The sequence below is a fragment of the Pelodiscus sinensis genome, chromosome 17 (assembly GCF_049634645.1).
Source record: "Pelodiscus sinensis isolate JC-2024 chromosome 17, ASM4963464v1, whole genome shotgun sequence".
Lineage (NCBI taxonomy): Eukaryota > Metazoa > Chordata > Testudines > Trionychidae > Pelodiscus > Pelodiscus sinensis.
This window is the reverse complement of record NC_134727.1, coordinates 25,700,550-25,720,676: the sequence shown is the minus strand read 5'-3', so window position 1 is coordinate 25,720,676 and position 20,127 is coordinate 25,700,550. Positions and strand designations below refer to the sequence as shown.

At 47.8% G+C, this 20,127-nt stretch overlaps 1 protein-coding gene across 5 annotated transcripts in view; it reads right to left on the bottom strand.

Annotated features, from left to right (window-relative positions):
- P4HA2 (prolyl 4-hydroxylase subunit alpha 2) overlaps positions 1-13,900 on the bottom strand; it is a 66,122-nt gene extending 52,222 nt beyond the window's left edge. Inside the window, exons 1-2 of one of the 5 annotated variants that reach the window (XM_006129907.4) lie at positions 13,800-13,879; positions 13,479-13,529 (exon numbers count right to left, since the gene is read on the bottom strand). The gene's annotated coding sequence lies outside the window, so the exon portion shown is untranslated. Of the gene's footprint in view, positions 1-11,935; positions 12,076-12,973; positions 13,273-13,478; positions 13,530-13,799 lie in introns of those variants that run through there. The other 4 variants (XM_006129909.4, XM_006129906.4, XM_014576945.3 and 1 more) reach the window with 4 other exon arrangements.
- Positions 13,901-20,127: the final 6,227 nt, after the last annotated feature.

The following is a 20,127-nucleotide window of genomic DNA, read 5'->3' as shown; positions in this document are numbered from 1 at the left end:
CAGGTCTAGTGAAGACCCACTAAATTGAACTCAGAGGGTGCCCCCGTCAGTGGCTGGTACTCCTGCTTCTGCAAGGAGTAAGGGAAGTGGACGGGGCATTTGCTGCCATCGGCCTCCCGCTGTGGGGACGGCAGAGAAATATGAAACATGGCACGTCCACTTCAGCTACATTAATTAGGTAGCTGGAGTAGCGTATCTTGATTCAACCTTCCCCTTTAGCATAGACCTGACCTGGGACTAAAAAGAAACAGGCAAACAGCTAAGATGATTTGATGTGAAATGGTTAATTCCACACTAAGGGATAAAGCTGTCATGCAGAACAACTTACAGTAAACTTCCGATAATCCGGCACCTTTAGGACCCAGGGGGTGCCGGATTATCAAATATGCCAGACTATCAGAAGGGGGGGCTATGAGAGGTCTGGAGTGGGGTGGGAGGGGATGCCACCCCAGGCCCCTCATAGCCCCCCCCCCTTACGAGAGTCCAGCTCTGCCCCAGGCGTCCCTGATTCAGCCACTGTAAGTTTCAGCAGCAGCTGAATCGGGGATGCCTGCAATAGAGCAGCTGGGGTGCTGCCGGGTTGGTCCCGCAGCGCTGAGGGGCGGCGCTACGGCACCAACCCAGCAGCACCCCAGCTGCTCTTGGGGACGCCTGGGACAGAGCAGCTGGAGTACTGCCCGGTTGGTCCTGTAGCGCTGCCCCTCGGGGCTGCGGGACCAACCTGGCAGCACCCCAGCTGCTCTTGGAGACGCCTGGGGCAGAGTAGCTGGGGTCCTGCTGGGTTGGTCCCGCAGCGCCGTCCTTTGGGGCAGCACTCCAGCTGTTCTGCCCCAGGCGTCCCCAAGAGTAGCTGGGGTGCTGCTGGGTTGGTCCCGCAGCCCCGAGGGGCAGCGCTACGAGACCAACCCGGCAGCACCCCAGCTGCTCTTCTCCCGGCTTCCCCGTTTCAGCTGTTGGTCAGTTTCAGCAGCAGCAGCTGAATGGGGGAAGCCTGTCCGGCTGCCCCAGCACTTCCGGGTTCCTGATGGTGCCGGACCATCAGGAGTCCCGGAGCATTGGATGCCGGACTAATGGAGTTTTACTGTACATACCAGCTCCATATTCTCCTGTTTATTACTTTCATAAATCATTGGCCAGTTTTTTAAACAACGTACCGCTCCCTCCCCTTTCTAAATCTACTGAAAGAATCTGAAATATTTACTGGAATATGGATATCAGGTGTGCACATGTGCAAGTGGGGAACAGCATCTCAACTGAATCATGCTGATTTTTTTTTGCATAGAGCTGTTATGTTTCAGACTCATGTTCTGCTCCAAAGCCAATACACAGGTAATGTGAGCACTAAGTAAAGCTGAATGAGTAGTACCATAAAGAGGTCTGCCAATACTGAAGCCACAGTAAGTGATACAGCAGAACAGAAGAGTGAGTCAAGAGCACTCAGAAGATACATGTACTATACTTGGCTATATTAAACTCTGGCCATCCAGCTGCATAGCTTGTTCTTGTTTCCCAGAGTGGTTTTCTGGATTCCTCACACACAGTTTGGCCAAGCAATCTAATGAAGGCATTTTCCACTCAACAACATAACCCTTCATTCCCTACAGCTCCCAACATTCTCTTCTAGTTCAACATTTCTGCCGAGAACAATAAAATAAAAACAAAACCAGAGAAAAAAATCAGTAAACAGGAATGCTCAATAAACACCTAAATCAATTCCTGCTTGAACAACAAAAAGGTTCCTGCCTGTGGAGTTTTAATATTGTTTATATGTGTTCTTTGCACATCTGCTAAATCTCAAACACCAGCACTAATTCCTCACCACCTGCCAGAAAACAATTCTTGCAAATGCCTTTTTGGAGAAAAGACTGAACAGACACATACTGCTACAACTTGAACATCTTAGAATTCAGAAAGCCCTGTGCCAGAGACCAAGACACACAAAACTAACCGGCTTGTTCAAGCTGAGAGGGAAACTCCAGTTTTCAAGAAATGCTTAGAATACAGCAAAAGAAGAAAGCTATTAGGGGAACAATTTCCCACATGTACTCTTCCTCTTTGGGTGGATTTGTAATAAAATTATTTTTGAAAGCAGAAAGTGTCACATTAATTGAGGAAACATTTTGTTTGTTTAAATGCGGCTACTTACCAATGTTCCGTCTAATTTTTCAATGTGCAAAATAAATTTTGTTGTGTGCACCAAGGCATGTGCAGATGTGCACAACAATAGAAACATGCTGCTGCCAGCTGTGGGCACTCTGCTAATCAGTGAGCCAGCATTTGAATCTCTCTTGGGTGGCCACCCAAATGCACAGCTTATGGGGAACACTGCCTCCTACCTTCATCTGTAGCAACACTTAGGAAAGACTTAAAAAAAGATGCTCTTTTTGTCCCAATTCATGCACTGGCCTGTGCAAAATCCAGGGCAATAAGAAGAGAAGAGGCACCTTGTATCTCCCATGTGCTGGGGCTACTGAATGACTGTTGGGTCCCCGGTGCAGTTGAGAGCAATTGTTCCCAAACTGCCATGGGCCTTGTGGCAGCTGAGAAAATGGCCAAGCTGTCATGGCAAGTACTGCTGTCACAGGGACGCCGGGACGTATGTTCACCCAACAACAGATGCCTATTCCCCCACCTCCTTTGAGGTATGTTTCTGATCTTACCCTGGGGAGACTCAGAAGCAATGCCACTGAAGTCAATGGAGCTGCATCAAGGTAACAGCATCGTAGGTGCCATCCGAGTCAGTCCTTAGTATATTGCATTTTTCTTTCCCCACCAAACACCCCCTCGAAAACTGCACTAACTGGTCAAAGCTAAATGATGTTTGAGCAAACACTTGGCTTCTCTAACTGCAAAATCTCCGTGAATCACTGCTCTGGCTGAGAGGAGTGCTTTGCTGTACTTCTGAAACTGCTGGCAGAAGAAATAGGGCTCTCGTATGTAGGAAAGAGTTAGATTTCTGCACAGGAGACAGCAATAGAGTGCTGTCCCCAAGGGACAGAATCTGAAATCTCCCCCACAATATTACTTTGAAATGCTTTCGAAGTGTGGGTCTGACCTACAAGGCCACGTTGCTTTGATGTCCAGGAGGCTATGCACTGAATTCCTCCTGACTAACCACAACGGGCTCAATGCAATTCCCATCCATCCCAGTGGAAGGACTTTCATTGCGCAAGAAGATCAAGTGGTTGCCAAGAATGCTGCTTCTTTGGGGCCCTATCCCAGCCTACAATTCAAACTCACTCTTCCCCGCCCCTTCTCAGACAGCAAAACCAGGCAGGGAAGCCAAAACTCAGACACCAAAGACCATTGCAAGTAAGGAGGAAGGAACTCAAGAGTACAACTATCCCCTGCCCTTTCCCTGGAGCACTGCAGATGTTAAGCTGCCGAGTTAAAACATTTTCAAGAGCTCAGAGTTTAATTTCACAAGCACACTTGAAGTAGACAAACAGGAGAAAGTTAATAAAATAACGGATTTTTTTTCTCTTGATAAATTAGCAACCTTTATTTAGTTCAGTAGTTCTTAAACTGTGATCCACTCAGATAGTCCACAGACAGGTCCCTCTATTGTGCACACCTGGGCAGACACACACGAAACAATGAAGGGCCACCCACCTAATTAGTGGTGCCTGGACCCAGGATGATGCACATGTAAGGTGAGGTGTAGGAAGGAGTAGGAAGACGGTAGGAGGAGAGTTAATTTGGAACGTGCAGGGCTGCAGCAGCCAGAGAAAGAGGAAAAGTTCCCCAAGTCCAGGGCTGCAGATGTCAGGGAAAGACACACACACCCCCTTCCCAGACCCACCATGGGTGCTGCCGTGGCAAGGGAGAGAGGGAGACACACCCTCGTTCCCAGCCCAGCTCAGGAGAAAGACATCACCTCCCCTTACCAACCCCAGCTGCTATGGCAGGGAAGACACAGCTCTCCCCAAACTGATGTTAAACTTCATGAAACTAGCTTGTCCAGGCCAGTGACTGCCATTAGGTTTGAGGAGAGGTATAGAAACCATTAAAGCCAGATCTTTGCTATCTGGTATAATTCTGGCTCCTCAGAGTCCTTCCATTGACTTTTAAGTAGCAAGCAGCACCAAGTTTGGTGGGGTGCTGCTACATGTTTTGCAGGATAAAAACCTTATCTGTCTGCAAGCTCCAAACCATGTGTTAATATGCTCCAGGGATTATAAAAGCCTCAATGAGTCCTCTGTGAGTTTCTGAGTTGGTGACACACACAACTATTAAGATACTAAAATTATTATTTTTGTATATAGTGCTTTTATTCAAAGCACTTTACAATAGTTAGCTAACGGTACAAACAACTTTCAGGAAGATCAGAATGGTCTGCCGACACCCTCAGCAACTTTGAAAATAAAGTTTGTAACAACTAAATCAATGGTTCTCGATGAGTGATTCATCATTACTCACCCTTTGCTTTGATTTGAGAAGCTGCCTTATAAAACGAATTGCAATGGGATACACTGGCACCATAAGTATCCTGCGCTTTAATATTAATCCTTTTGACTGATCATTTGGGCTCCTGGGTGTCCATTTTCTCTTTCCAGCCAGAGAAAATGTTGTGCTCAGATGAACAAGATGCAAGTGGGAGCAAATCCTGCCCCTCCAAATTCCTTGATTAGCCAACACCCTTCGTGCTTAGCCAGCATCCTTTTAGTGCTTAGCCAAATGTTAATTACTTCAACCAGCCTCAAAACTTAAACGTGGCTTTCATACGAAAGCCAGACTGAAATCAAGTCATAATGAGGTCAGTTTATATAAGATTTAAAAATCACAATTTCACTTCATGTCACAAACCAAAAGGTTACAACATAGTGTGACACCTTCTGCAGTTTGAAATGGTCCCCATAGTCCCAGGAGATACTTTTTACCCTCCCTCTGCTCACACTAAAATAATCCAAGAAAGACACGCAACATATATCAAGTGTTCTTCCCTGACTCTGTTTATGACCAGGACTCTAAGACCATAAATTTTCTCAACTCATTTGCCTAAACCTACAGAAATAAAATATCCATGTGCACTCCTTTTATTTAAAACACTACTTGCAGCTCAATTTTCAGCACCAATTTTGGGCATCCATGATGCTAACACTTAAAATTCTTGGGAATAGGTGTGTAAAGCTTCTGAAAAACAGGCCACAGAAGTTTATGCCTTCAACTAGATAACAGGTCAGAAAACTTTTTCCAGTTACCTCCTGTGGCTCATGAATATGACTGTCCTACTTACATTATGACAAAAATTGGGAGGTGGGTGTTCAAGAATCCAAAAGCCGTCTAACAACAGAGCCAGAGTTCAATTCCTTGCTCCACCATGGACTTCTTTTGTGACTATGGGCAAGTCACTTAATCTCTGTGCCTGTTTTACAATTGTAAAATAGGGATAATAGAAATTTCTTCCCTCACAGGGAGCTGGAAAGGTACATACTGAAGATTGTGAGGCTCTTGCACTATAGCAACAGAGACTATAAAAATACCTAGACTGGACAGAACAGACAGATAGTTGGAGACAAGAGAATGCTACCTATGTAACAAATCTATGGCCAATAAGGAACTTTACAGCTGTGAGGAACTATGCACTAACGCCACTCATCAGGGAGAGTTCAGATTCTTGTGCTTAAAAAAAAAATCACAGATCTCTAGAAGAGAATGTATATTAGCTCTTAGTAGTAGAAGGCCTCCTAAATCAGCAGATTTCAAACTGTGGGCTGACACCACATTTTAATGGGGTCTCCAGGGCTGGCTTGGGCATTGACCTCCCCCCCCTCCTGTGGTACCTGCTCTGGCAGGTTCTGGCATCAGCTACCCTTTGGGGTTATCTAGTAATTTTTGATGTCAGAAGGGAATCACCGTGCAATGAAGTTTGCGAACTGCTGTCCTAAACCATAGAATTGAGTAGTTCCTATTTTATCCAGATGAGGCTATAGTGAATATACACTCCAGCTAGGTCACTACCCATTCTTGGTTAAAGTAATTTTCATAATAAATCACATCAGATACAAAACATGTGATCTATTCATTTCTTCCATATTTATTTCAGAACACAGATTTTTTTTTTCTGAAATGATATAAAATTAATTATGCTGCAAAAGAGACTGCAGTTCTCTTGCTACCAGTAGGGCCCCAATCTTGTGCTCCCAATGTACACGAGCTACTGCATATTTGAGTGTTTTGTCTGCCTGTGAGTGAGTGAGTGAGTGAGTGGAGGAGTTAGTGAAGTGAGTGAAGGAAGGTAAGAGTTAGGACCACCAAACTTGGTATGCAGCTTCTTCTTATCATAACTTAAAGCAGGCTAAGGGTTTCGTTGTGCCAGGAAAACAGGATGTGCCTAGATTGTGATTGTTCCTCATCAAACAGAAAGGGAGGGCTCTGCTAACAGGAACAGTTATACTGCATAATGACCACAGGGAGGCAGCAAGGGGCCAGAGATGGGAACTAGGACAGCTCTAACCTAACTGGGGCAACAGAGAGCAGTGATGGAGAAAGGGACAGCTATCTAATATGTATTTAAGAGAGTATGTCTGTTTGCATGTCTGTGTGACCCCTGGCTGTGCCTGCTGCAGCGGCCATGAACAGGAGCTTCTCATTTGCCCTCAAGCTGCTGTGCTGGCAGCAGGCTGGGGGTGTTCTCTGTCCCCAAGGCAGCCTGCATGCTGAGCCTTTCATCCCCTGCCACATCCCAAAGAAATGATGTAAATGAAGAAAAAAATTATTTGAGTTAAGGACACAAGCAATGCCGGGTAAATCATCTACCCCACTTACTTGATTCACTCCACTGCAGTAAGCAAGCCCTGAGCAGTGAGTATGGGTGGCAGTTTGGGTTCTACTCTGTACTTACTCCTGACTTGAAATTTACCACAAAACCAAAGCCAAAATAAATGTTGCATCCAGCATGTATCTAAATTTAAACTCTCATGGTACAGTCTAGCCAGCCTGATTTAAACAAAGAACTAACTGTTTCCAATGCATAGATGGTTATAGACTGGCTGCTGGTATTTACTTCAGAGGTATGGCCCCAATACAAAGCCATGAAGAGAGTTCAGCACTTGAACAAATAGCCATTTATGGTTAAACTGCTGTCTGAGTGAAATCTGCTTTCCCACATGCCATTGCTGCATCCTGTGCATCAGCACTGCTCCTTAAAGGAGTAGAAAGGACAAACAGTGGAGTACTAACCACACCACAGAGGGAGTTACTTCATTTTTCCTCCCTCTACACACAACAGACTTTTTCTGCTTCAAAAGAAGATGCATCAAATGCCAAGCTGCTGTCAATCTGGGTGGCTCTGGCTAGAACGTTAATGGTTTTTAAATTGATAATACAAAATCTAAGTGTCCCCCACAATGGCCAAATGCTGAGGGCTGTGATGATTTGTAGTTTGGATTTTAGGATGCCAGCAGATGAGTATACTATGCTTGGAAAGCACAAAACAGCAAAGCAATTGCAATATACTCCACTTAGCATGATTTTAATGAGGAAAGCTGAAAAATATTTGCAGACTAGAACCATATTAAGCCTCTTCTTTAAGACATAACCTTGCTATCATAGGCACTAATTGCCAGCAGATTAGATCACACAAACCCTCTCATTATTATAATCTCCATCCGGCGGGTGGTCCCTTATGTAAATGTATGCGTGAGCGAGCCCAGGACAAATTCATTACTGCTGTGATTCAGATGTACTTAGTAGACCTACACGTGCCTGGGCCAACTGTAAATTTGCCCTTGGCAATGGAAACAGAGTCTGGATGTTATCACACAGCAATGCAGAACTCCAGCTACCGCACTGACTGCAGAACCCTCCACTGGTGCAATTCATTGCACTCTAAATGCTTATTGTATGTGATCATCTAGCTGCAGGCAGGCAGCTCATTAATACATAAGAAGTCTAGTTGCCTCTGGATGTCATCTGCCTCTGCACTGACGGATCCTTCCCCCACCCACTCCCAAGATAACCATTTTCTGACTGACTCTTCCTTTGCATCAAAGGCCTCGCACTCGTTCCCACATGCCTGCATCACCAACTTCCTTGCCAAAACCTTGAATATACATCTGCAAATAATTAAAAACAACATGCCCCCAAACCAATAAAACAACTTGCTTGTGTTTGTTTTTCAAAACAGACCAAAGGAAAAAAGGTGAGAAAGGTTGTTTGCACTGGGGCAGCAATTCGCAAACTGTGGGTCGGGACCTCAAAGTGGGTCACAACCCTGTTTTAATGGGGTTGCCAGGGTTGGTGTTAGACTTGCTAGGACCCCCAAGCAGAGGCATCAACTTTGAAAAGTGGGTGGGAAAGTGCTCGACCCCTGGCTCTGCTCCAGACCCCAGCCCCACTCTACCTCTTCCCTCAAGGCTCCTCTCCTGTCCCATCCTCACCCCATCTCTTCCCTCCCAGTTCTACCTCTTTCCCTCAGCATTCCCCCCACAGCCTCCCAAAGGTCATGAAACAGCTGACTGTAGCAGGTGTGGGAAGGGAAGGAGAGGCGCTGATCCGCAGGGTCCACAGGCAGGCAGAAGACAATGGTGGTGCAGGACAAACTGATGGGGGCAACCCCCGAACTCCAGCCCACTCCTGCACCCTCTCTCCCATCCAGATGCTCCACTTCGAGCCCGCTCCTCCACCCAACCTCCCACCAGAACTTCTACCCTCAGCCCGCTCCTGCACCCTCCCTCCGCTCAAACCTCACCCCCTTGTGCACCCATTTTGTCATCATTGGTAGTTGGCTAATGGTCTGTGGAAAGGTTTACATTAAGCGGGGTGGGCTGTGAGCCAAAAAGATTGAGAACCAATGCACTTGGGTGACCCTATTTTCCAAAGGGAAAACACCCTAACCCTCACTGTAAGGAGCTGACCCAACGAGCTCCCCCAATCTCCAGTGCAAGGTTGTTGCTGGTCACTGGAACCCTAACTGCCCCCTGCATTCTGGAATGCTGCCCCCCCCCCATCGCAGGGCAGACATTGCCACTTGCCCCACCCCCTACATGTTCCTCTGTCCCCCACTTTTTGACAGGGAGCATCTGTCCTGCTTGTTTTTGCAAACTCATGAAGTTGAAAAAAAAAAAAAACCCAGCGCAAATGCCCACTTTTGAAAAAAACGTCAGGACAGCTGGGACAGGGCTTAAAAAGGAGACTGTTCCAGCCTAAGCGGGATGTATGGTCATCCTAGTTTGCACGCACAGATACTGATCATGTCTTTATTTAAGTTTGCCTTGACTTCCTTCAATATAAAACAGATCTTCAAATATCCCTAGTTATGTAACCTTAAGAAATGTCAGTGTCTGGATGAACTTCTGATAGCTCCTTTAAATCACAGACAAGCAATATTAAAGTAGCGGCAGTAAAAAAGTGAGAGAGAGAGAGAGAGAGAGAAGTCACGCCAGTCTTAGGCACACAAATCCTTCCTGACCATCATTTCCCTGGAGAGAACAGCAAACTCATCGCTCAAAGTCTGGAGAGAGCTGAACTGCCCAAATAAGCAATACCATAAGCTGAGAGGTAGCTAACCCAACCACATGTTGTTAACCTCTACTGCAACTTTCCAAGTCTTTCTAATCCTGGAGCGTAACTGTGTTGCTGCACATACCCCATAATTTTAATGGATCTAAGTCTTTCAGATAAACTTCCAGATTCTCTTGGAACATTTAAAATAAAAGCTCATTTGAAACTGCATCAAGTGTTCAAAAAGGTTAATTTAAAATATATCAGGAAGCATTTAATTTTCTTTTCTTTGCTATCAGCAGGACAAAACAAGCTAAAGAAACAGACACTCCTTGGACAGCAAAGTCTGAATCTACTTTGGCACAACGGCATCTTGCTTCCCCACAAATATAAAACCCTATACATAGAATCAGTCACAGACAATAAAACCTATCTACATGTTTATATTTTACTCCTTAGCCCTCTGCCTTCATGAACAGCGTGGCAAATATACACGGGCCAACTGTCTGACGTAAACAAGTCTAAAAATGGAAAACTCTTTGAACTAATAGCCAATGTGTTACCCTTGACTATAAACTGCTTTAATACAGATGGGAAATAAAGGCTCAAATTTTCAATAATATATGCATTTGAGTCAGGGCTGCAGCAAAACAAAGTTGAAGTTAAGTAGTAAACAAAAGCTCAGACCCTCATCAATTGACTTCAGTGCTATGCTGATTTACAGCCTGCAAAGGCCTCTGTGAGTCACGCACTAGCAAAACCATGAGGACAGGGAGAAAGAGAAGTGAAGAAGGAACTAAGGGTACATGTTACAAACAGGAGGACTCAGAAGGGGTAAAAAAGGGGAGGGAAAGAGAGAGTGCATGCACAGGGTAGGGAGACAGAAGGAGAAGAGAACAAAACTACTTAAGGCTAAAATAGATAGGGAAAGAAGGACAAATCTGAGGCTTCAGTAATATAACATTTGAACCAATTTAAATGGATTTTTAAACAGATTTAGTTAAAACAAGTGCAAAACTCTGAGGGAACAAATATTTTTGTTTAAGTCAACCACATTTCTTCTTTTAAACTCGTAAGTAGTAACTAGTTTACATTAAACCAAAATAAAGAGTGCCCACACAAGGTTTTGCACCAGTTTAACTAAGCCAGTATAAGTTTGTATGTAAACAAAACTTGAAAGAAAGGACATCTCTGATTCTCCTTTGCCCTGACATTTTGTGTCAAGGATGCCTGTGCAAACTGCTACTCTTCTGATCTGGAAATTTCTACCATGGCCTTTACCTAGGTATAAGTGGCGACACAAAGTGCCAAGCTTGGAAGTATCAAGCCTTGCACTTTATGAAGATGGGGGCGTTTTCGAATGACATTTTGAATCTGTGATTTAATAGACCTGAGTCTGGCTGTTTCTAGATAACCTGAAATTCATCCTGGCTTAGGACTTTAAAGTCCAGAAGGTACTTTTATGACCATCTAGAGCAGTGTTCTCCAACCTTTTTATGCTCAAGATCACTTTCTGAATTTAAGAGCAACATAAGATCTACCCTGCCCTTTATCTCAGTCCCCGTGCGTTCCCCAAAGCCCAGCCCTGCTAGCTTTATCCCCTCTCTCATGTCCTTTGCTCCCCTCCTCACTCACTTCCACTGGGGGAAGAGAGCGGGCTCTAGGCTGGCGCCAAGAGATTTGCAGTGTGGGAGGCGGCTCTGGGCTGAGCCTGGAGCATGGGGTTAGGGCAAAGGAGGGGGTAATGGGTGCAAGCTCTAGGAGGCAGTTTGGGTGCAGGAGGGGGCTCTGGTCTGGGGCAGAGTGTTGGGCTGCAGGAGGTAGGTGCAGGGTGTGGCTTAGATGGGGTAGGGGCAGGGCAGAAGCAGGTGCTTGGAATACAAGAGGCAGTTTGGAGTGTGCAGGAAGGTGTATGAGGTGCTAGCTCTGGGAGGAGCTATGGGCTTGTGGTACAAGAGGGGATTTGGGGTGTAGGAGGAGGTGTGGCATCCTGGCTCTGGGGGGTTAGGGTGAGGCAGGGATTCAGGAGAGGATTAGGGTGCTGGCTCTGAGAGGGGGCTCAGGGCTAGGCTTAGGATGCTGGAGGGTGTATGAGGGGGTTGAGCTATGGCCTCCTGCTGAATGGTGCTTACCAGAGATGGCTCCCAAGGTGCAGTTAGGCTCAGGCAGGCTTCCCTGCCTGTCCCGGCTGCATTCTGCTCCCAGAAGGGACCAACATGCCCCTGTGGCCTCAGAGATAGGAGGCACCAGGCTCCACACACTGCCCCTTTTTGCCAGCACTGCCCCTCAGCTCCCATTAGCCCCAATTCCCCATTCCCCACCACACACATGGGGCCGTGCTGGCTGCTCCCAAGAATGGGCCAGCAGCATGGGGCTGGAGCAAGTAGCGAGTCTGCCTATCGTGATCAACTGGAGACTCCCAAAAATCAACCAGTTGACCACTGATACATAGTAACATCCTTGTATAAACATGGTTCAGACATTCACCCACCAGGTGTGTAGTGAGCCTAGCAGCTTGTGGATGAAGTCAAGTATATCTTTAAGAAAGGCAGGCAGTCATGATGTAAAGACTCCAAGTGATGGAGAATTTGCCACATTCTTTAGAAAGCTGTTCCAATGGTTCATAACTCACTGGAAAAAAGATGTACATTTTAAAGTTCCAGACGTTGCTTCATGTTCTCCCTTTGCTTGCTAGACTGAAAAGACCTGCTATCTGACATACAACACAGACATACAAGACAATGAGGAATTTACAGGTCACCCTAATTTTTTAAGGAAAGTTGGCAGCAATGCAGCAGGCTCCCCATCTTTTTATTCTGGACACCAGCTTAGTAGAGGATTCCGTCTCTCTCTCTCCCACCCATAAGTATCCCTTCAGGGAAGCAGTTGCAGTTTCATAGCTCCCTGGGATTGTCTCCAAACTGCTTTCTGTCGGACAGCCTGGCACTAGAAAACTCCATCCACCAGCCCCAGAGCAAACTCCTACAGAATGAGGACTGGGATGGAGAATAATACAAACATAAGAACATGCAATTATCAATGTATGTATACAAAGTGCAGCCTCATCTGGACTACTGCATGCAATAGTGGGAGCCCCCATCCCAAAAAGGATGCATGTAAGTGCAATGAAAACTCTTTATGAAGAGAAATTGAAGAGCTCTCGATGGTTACCATAGACAGAAAGACAAAAGATAAGAAGGGACCTGATCAAAGTACACAAAATAAGGAATGGGCCAGAGAAGGGGACTTGGGACTGCTTGTTCCTTTATCTCCCAGTTCCTTTAATTGTCATTTAAATTAAAAGAGCTCCATCTGGAATTTGCTAAGTGGAAATACTTCTTCACTTAACCCATAATTTGACTGCTGAATGCTTGGCCCCAGGAAGTCACTGAAGCCGCAAACGTACTGACATGCAAAGAGGCATCTACCAGCGTAACAAGAATATCCAGAGATAGGACAGTGGATGCATACAAATGTAGGAAGGAATACAAACCCTCAGACTTCAAGACTTAACCCAATCTCTAATTACCTGGGGTTATTTCTTTCTAAGTTTCTGCCCACTCTCAGAGACAGGACACTGGACTACACAGATCCTGGGTCTACGTCAGTGAGATAATTCCTATGTCCCAGTGCTCTGAAGCACTGGCTGGGGTGTCTCTCCCATCCGTCAGACTTGGCACAGGACTACTTTCCTGAATTTTCCCTAGGAGAAGGGAAGGAACCAGGATGGGGTGGAGGGGAAGCCAGGCTGGGGAGTACAAGGACACAGTGAGGCAATTCCCTTCTACCCTCGGCAACCCCAACACCCTCATGGGGTAGATACCCTGCTAGGGGCCTCACATTTTTAACTCCCACTGGGTTTCCTGCCCAGGGAGTTTCCTTCTTCCCCCTATGCCCCATCAAACCCCCCAAGGGCTGGACAAGGGTCACCCCGCAGCGAGGCGGGCTACAGGGACGGGGTCTCCACCCTTCAAGCTCCCCACCCTCCAGACACGTGTCTGCCCCCCTCCATGCCAGAGCGCAAAGGGATTTACCTGCTGGGGGGGGTATCTCCTCTTCGGGTTACTTCTGCGCTGCCAAAGCCCCTGCAAACACAGGGCAGAGAGGAGTTGGCATGGGACAGTCCCGCCCCCGCCCCCCTGGATGCCTAGGGGCTCCCCCCAGACCACTGCCCGGATATGCGCCGCTTTCCCACTAGATCTCGCGGCGGGGGGGTCCACGCTTCTGGGATCACACGCTCCGGGCACTAGCCGCCTGGGCCCCCCACGCACGGCCCCCGCGCCCAGACAGCAGCAGCCACAGCCGCGCCGGGCTCTGCCTCCCCTCCTGCCCGCTGCCCCGCGCCCCCGACTCACCAGCCGCCCGCGCCCTGCCTTCCAGAACAGCCGCGGCACCTCCAGCCGCAGCGCCGCTCCGCCTCCTGTCCCTCCCCTGCACAGCTCCAGCCGGGACCGTAATGGCTGGAATAGCTGCAGCCCCGGAACCACGGCGAGCCCGGAATCTGCTGGCGAGGGCCGGGGTGGATGAATTCTTAGCAGGCCCTTCAAGCGAGACGGGTTTGAGGAGCTGCTGGATGAAAAGGGGCGACTAGGGAACACCACGTTGGCTCAGCCTGCCCTTAGGGAGAACAAATCCCCATTGCATTTAGGAGAAGCGAAGAGCCGTTCTAGGGGCTCATTAAATCCCCTCTGTCAGAGATCTCATTGGCTATTCATTTCTTAGGGTTGTGTAAAGCTATTTCTAGAACACTCTCTTGGTTCCCTTCCCATTACAGACCCATGTGTTATACGTCTCAGAGGGGTAGCCAAGTTAGTCTGTAACTTTAAAAAAAAGCATCGTCCTGTAGCACCTTAGAGACTAAGAAATATAAATACTGTCATTAGCTTGAGGAAGTGGGGTTTGCCCACAAAAGCTCATAGTACTATACATATATTTTCAGGGCCTGCCCACAACATTTTGGCACCTGAGACGGGGAGCTCAAATGACGCCCCCATACCTCCTCGCTTGGGCCAAAACTTTGAAAGGTTTCAATTCTGCCTTCTTCCTGTTCTACTCCCTCTCATGGTACTGCTCTGCAACCTAACCCAATAAAGGAGAACTAACAACTTTAAATGCCTTGTTCAAAAAGTGCGAACTAGTGGCGCCTTCTCCCACCCACAGTCTGGCACCTGAGATGGCCGCCTCAGTTCACCTCAGGGTAAAGTCAGCCCTGTATATTTTGTTAGTCTCTAAGGGTACGTCTAGACTACCGGGTTTTGTCGACAGAAGTTTTGTCGACAGATACTGTTGACAAAACTTCTGTCGACATAGAGCGTCTAGACACATTCAGTTCTGTCGACAAAGCAAGCTGCTTTGTCGACAGAACCCTGTAGTCTAGACGCAACCCTACAGGCAATAACACCTTCTGTCGACAGAACTCTGTCGACAGAAGGTGTTATGCCTCGTGAAATGAGGTTTACCAGCTTTGACAAAACTGCTGAGTTCTGTCGACGTTATGTCGACAGAACTCAGCGGTAGTGTAAACGCTGGTATAGTTTTGTCGACAAAAGTCCACTTTTGTCGACAAAACTCAGTAGTCTAGACACACCCTAAGGGTACATCTACACTTGCTCCCTAGTTCGAACTAGGGATACAAATGTAGGCCACCTAAATTGCTAATGAAGCGGGGATTTAAATATCTCGTGCTTCATTAGCATGATCTCACCGGCACCTTAATCTGCTGAACAGCTGTTTCGAAAGTGAAAGTGCACACCGGGATGCATTAGTTCGAACCAAACCCCTTGGTTCAACTACCGTTACTCCTCATTTTTTGAAGTTTCTTGAGGAGTAACATTAGTTTGAACCAAGGGGATTGGTTCGAACTAACGCGTCCCAGCGCGCACTTTCACTTTCGAAACAGTTGTTCAGCGGAGTAACGCGCTGGCGAGATCATGCTAATGAAGCACGGGATATTTAAATCCCCGCTTCATTAGCAATTTCAGTCACCTACATTTGTATCTCTTGTTCGAACTAGGGTGCAAGTGTAGACGTACCCTAAGGTGCTACAAGACTGGTCGTTATTCCCATGTATTTATTCCTTTGGGTGTTGTGTCCTTGAAACTAAAAGTTCTGTGGGGCATACAAGGAATTTGTAGAAGCATAGGGCTGGAAAGATGTATGTATCCTTAAAACACCCAGGCAGAGAGAAGTGAAACAAGGGACCCTACCCAGAGAGAGGTGATGGCAAGTATGCCCTGACTGAGCACTCAGGGAATGGACTCCAGAGGGGAAATACAAGTGCAGTGAAACAGTGACAATAATACTTTATTTCATTTTGTTCTAAAGGCCCTAATGCAGCAGACTTAAAGTGGTGCTCAATACTAAACCATTGAGCAGTTCCATTGATTGCAATGGGACTATGTACAAGCTTTATAACTGACCATATAATTAAGAGTTTGCTTGATTGGGGGCCTAAATATCTGAAACTATTTTAATAAATAACTAACAGGCTGAGCCCCCTCCTCGCTATGCTTGCCAACCCCCCTCTCCCTGGCTGCTTTTGCGGCCAGACAGTATCGCTGTGTCTAGACTGCATCCCTTTTCCGTAAAAGGGATGCAAATTAGACACATCGCAATTGCAAATGAAGTGGGGATTTAAATCCCCCCCGCTTCATTTGCATAAACATGGCTGCCGCTTTTTTCCGGCTCGGAGCTTTGCCGGAAAAAAGCGCCAGTCTAGACGGGGATCTTTCGGAAAATAAAGCCTTTTCTGAAAGATCCCTTTTTCCTTTTTTTCCCGGCTTTTCCTACCTGAAAGTAGGAATAAGAGATCCTCCGGAAAAGGGCTTTATTCCGGAGGATCGCGCCAGTCTAGACGCTTTTTTCCGGCTTTTCCCCAAGCCGGAAAAAAAGCTGCGGACATGTTTATTTAAATCCCGCGGGGGATATTTAAATCCCCCGCGGATTTCCCTATTCCAAAGTTGGAAATTAGCATGGCTATTTCGGAATAGAGGCCAGTCTAGACGTAGCCAGTGAGAGATAAAGCTCCCTGGCCACTAAGGAAGTGAGAGGAAAGTACCTGCATTCCTCTCACACCAGGCTGGTGAAGGAAGCTCACCAGCCAGGTGTGAGAGGAATGCACGGAATGTAAGTACTTTTCCCTCACTCCCTTAGTGGCCAGGGAACATGATGAAAAGCTAGTTGCGTCCCGGAGCGCACGACTGCTACCCCAGTACTCCCCGCTACATGCACGAAATGGCACCCTTGCTACATAACTTCATTGGTAATGAACATAAGAACATAAGAATGGCCGTACTGGGTCAGACCAAAGGTCCATCTAGCCCAGTAGCCTGTCTGCCGACAGTGGCCAGCACCAGATGCCCTGGAGGGGGTGGACCGAAGACAATGATCAAGGGATTTGTCTCGTGCCATCCGTCTCCAGCCTCTGACAAAATGTCTTTCCATGTCTTCTGATCTGGACTGGAACTGAACAAAACCTAGAGGTGAAAAGCTCCAAAACTCGTTACCAACCTGCTAAGATCTCCATGGAGATCTTTCCCAACACACATCAGGAAGTTTTATTTTATGTTCCTTCCTTCCAAACCACACTAATTAAGAGTTGGCTAATGCTCTATTAATTAACTAATCACTAACAGAAAGTTTGAAGAAAACCAGACATCTAACGAATAACAAGAAGTCCAGATCATTGAATGGGATTTTTGAAGAGCAAGACTTTAAGGAGATTACTCATACTAACAGAATGCAAAGAGAAAATGGCAAATGGCAAAATAACCATCTAACATATGGATATAATTTTACTGAGAATTCTAATGATTAGTAATCAAAAGAGAAAGGCTCAGAGACACTCAGTTTGTTGTGCATATATATTATTTCTGAGAGATGTTAGATTCTGTTACTGATTTGAAAAACGTTACAATATCATCAGCAGTTTAACTTGTTATTGCTAGTGTTTCTGTCCCATCAATACAGGGTCAATCTCCCAAATCTGGACTTCCCTAGTCCAGCAAAACCCCTGGTCTGTCATCATTGATAACACATAAGAACATAAGAACAGCTATACTGGGTCAGACCAACCGTCCATCTAGCCCAGTATCCTGTCTGCCGACAGTGGCCAATACCACATGCCCCAGAGGGAGGGAACACAACAGGTAATCCTCACGTGATCCCTTCCCTGTCACCCATTTCCAGACAAACAGAGGCTAGGGACACCCTTTCCTACCCATCCAGGCTAATAGCCATTGATGGACCTAACCTCCATAGAATCATAGAATACTAGGACTGGAAGGGACTTCGATAGGTCATCGAGTCCAGTCCCCTCCCCTCATGGCAGAACCCAGTACTGTCTAGACCATCCCTGATAGACATTTATCTAACCTGCTGTACTAGAGCGTCCGTGCCCGTCGTGCCTCGGGGTCTTCGGGACACTCCCCGTGTGGGCACGGCGCCACACAATACCTAGTCGTCCCACTTCACGGCGGGGGATTCGGGCTCCCGGTCGCGTGCTTTGTCGTCACGCGGCCGGCCAGCTGGCAATGCACTTCCCCCACTACTGAGGGGGAGGGAAAGGGGGGCCCGGGCCCGCCCTCACTCACGGGCCCCAGCCCAGGGCCCTAAGGACGCGGAACTAGCTGGCTCCGGTCCGGCTGACGGGGCTCCTGCCGCAACTCGTCAGCCCGCCAGCTCAAACGAGCTCTGCCCTGGGCTGCTTCCTTTCCCTCCTCAGGTGTCCCTCCCCCCCCCTTCCTCGGGGGTCGGTCACCTTAGGTTCGTCCGTCAGTCTGGCGGTCGTATACATGCTCGCCTGCCCCTTCACACCGGGGCTGGCTCTGTAGCCTGGATGGCCACCGGGTCTGGACTCCGAAGGGGGGGGGTTTCCGCCGACCTCCCCCTCTCTACAAGCTATCCTCCCCTCCTGCTCGCCACCGCTCGCTCTCCCCCTTCCTAGGCGGAAGGGGTTCCTTTTTAAACCTCCCGCCGGGCTTCCGCCCCCTCCCACGTCATCGGGCGGGCGTTCCCACCGCCGCCCGTCCGGCCCCCGGGTTGGCTGTCTGCCCCATCAGTCCGGGCGGGGAAACTCCGCCCGCGCTAACCCCGCGCTGTCCACCGCCTTGCTGCCGCTTGCCGGAGGGGCGGCCCGCCTTCCCAGCCCTGGCGCGGCTTGCGTGCACGCCGCACACTCCTGGCAGGGCCCCCCCCAACGCCTATCAATGCCTGCTCGGCAGCGCCCCAGGGACGGGGGGGGGGTCGCCCCGTCACACCTGCTCTTAAATATCTCCTGAGAGGGAGATTCTACAACTTCCCTAGGCAATTTATTCCAGTGTTTAACTACCCTGACAGTTAGGAACTTTTTCCTAATGTCCAACCTAAACCTGCCTTGCTGCAGTTTAAGCCCATTGCTTCTTGTTCTATCATCAAAGGTCAAGGAGAACAATTTTTTCCCTCTTGTAACACCCTTTTAGATACTTGAAAACTTGTATCATGTCACCTCTCAGTCTTCTCTTTTCTAAACTAAACAAGCTCAATTCTTTCAGTCTTCCCTCATAGCTCATGTTTTCTAGACCTTTAATCACTTTTGTTGCTCTTCTCTGGACCTTCTCCAATTTCTCCACATATTTCTTGAAATGTGGTGCCCAGAACTGGACACGATACTCCAACTGAGGCCTAATCAGTGCAGAGTAGAGTAGAAGAATGACTTCTCGTGTCTTACTCACAACACATCTGTTAATGCATCCCAGAATCATGTTTGGGTTTTTTTGCAACAGCATCACACTGCTGACTCATATTCAGCTTGTGGTCCACTATAACCCCTAGATTCCTTTCTGCCGTACTGCTTCCTAGACAGTCGCTTCCCATTCCGTATGTGTGAAACTGATTGTTCCTTCCTAAGTGGAGCACTTTGCATTTGTCCTTATTAAACTTCATCCTGTTTACCTCTGACCATTTCTCCAATTTGTCCAGATCATTTTGAATGGTGACCCTATCCTCCAGAGCAGCCTGCAACCCCTCCCAGCTTGGTATCATCTGCAATTAATAAGCGTACTCTCTATGCTGATATCTAAATAGCTGATGGAGATATTGAACAGAACCGGTCCCAAAACAGACTCCTGTGGAATCCCACTTGTTATACCTTTCCAGGAGGATTGTGAATCTATCTAGCTCTTTTTTGAACCCTGTTAAAGTCCTAGCCTTCACCACATCATCTGGCAAGGTGTTCCACAGGTTGACTGTGCACTGCTGCCTATCTCTGGGGCTGGAGCACTCACTAGAAAAAACTGGAAGTCCGGGGGCAGGAGTGTTGTGGGACCAGGAAAGAGAGAAGCCTGGCATGATGCCGGAGCGGAGGCCTGGTGCCCCAGCGGCTGTCAGTGGAGTCCCATCAACCTGGGAGATGGCAGTGGGGCACTGGGAGCAGAACTCTGGCGTCTTAGGGTCCAACAGCAGAGCCTCAGCCAGCCAGTGGAGTTTAGGAGAACCCCAACCAGCAGGGAGAGGAGCTGAGCTCCAATGCCCCAGGAGTCAACAGCAGAACCCCAGTATCCCTGGCAAGGGGAGGGGCTGGTTCCCAGAAGGCCAGCAGCTGGGAGTGGAAGGGCTGCCATTGACGTCCCCTGGTCTGGCGAATTCCCTGGTTCAGGACCAATGAGGCCCTGAGGGTGCGGGAGCAGGGACATTCAACCTGTACTA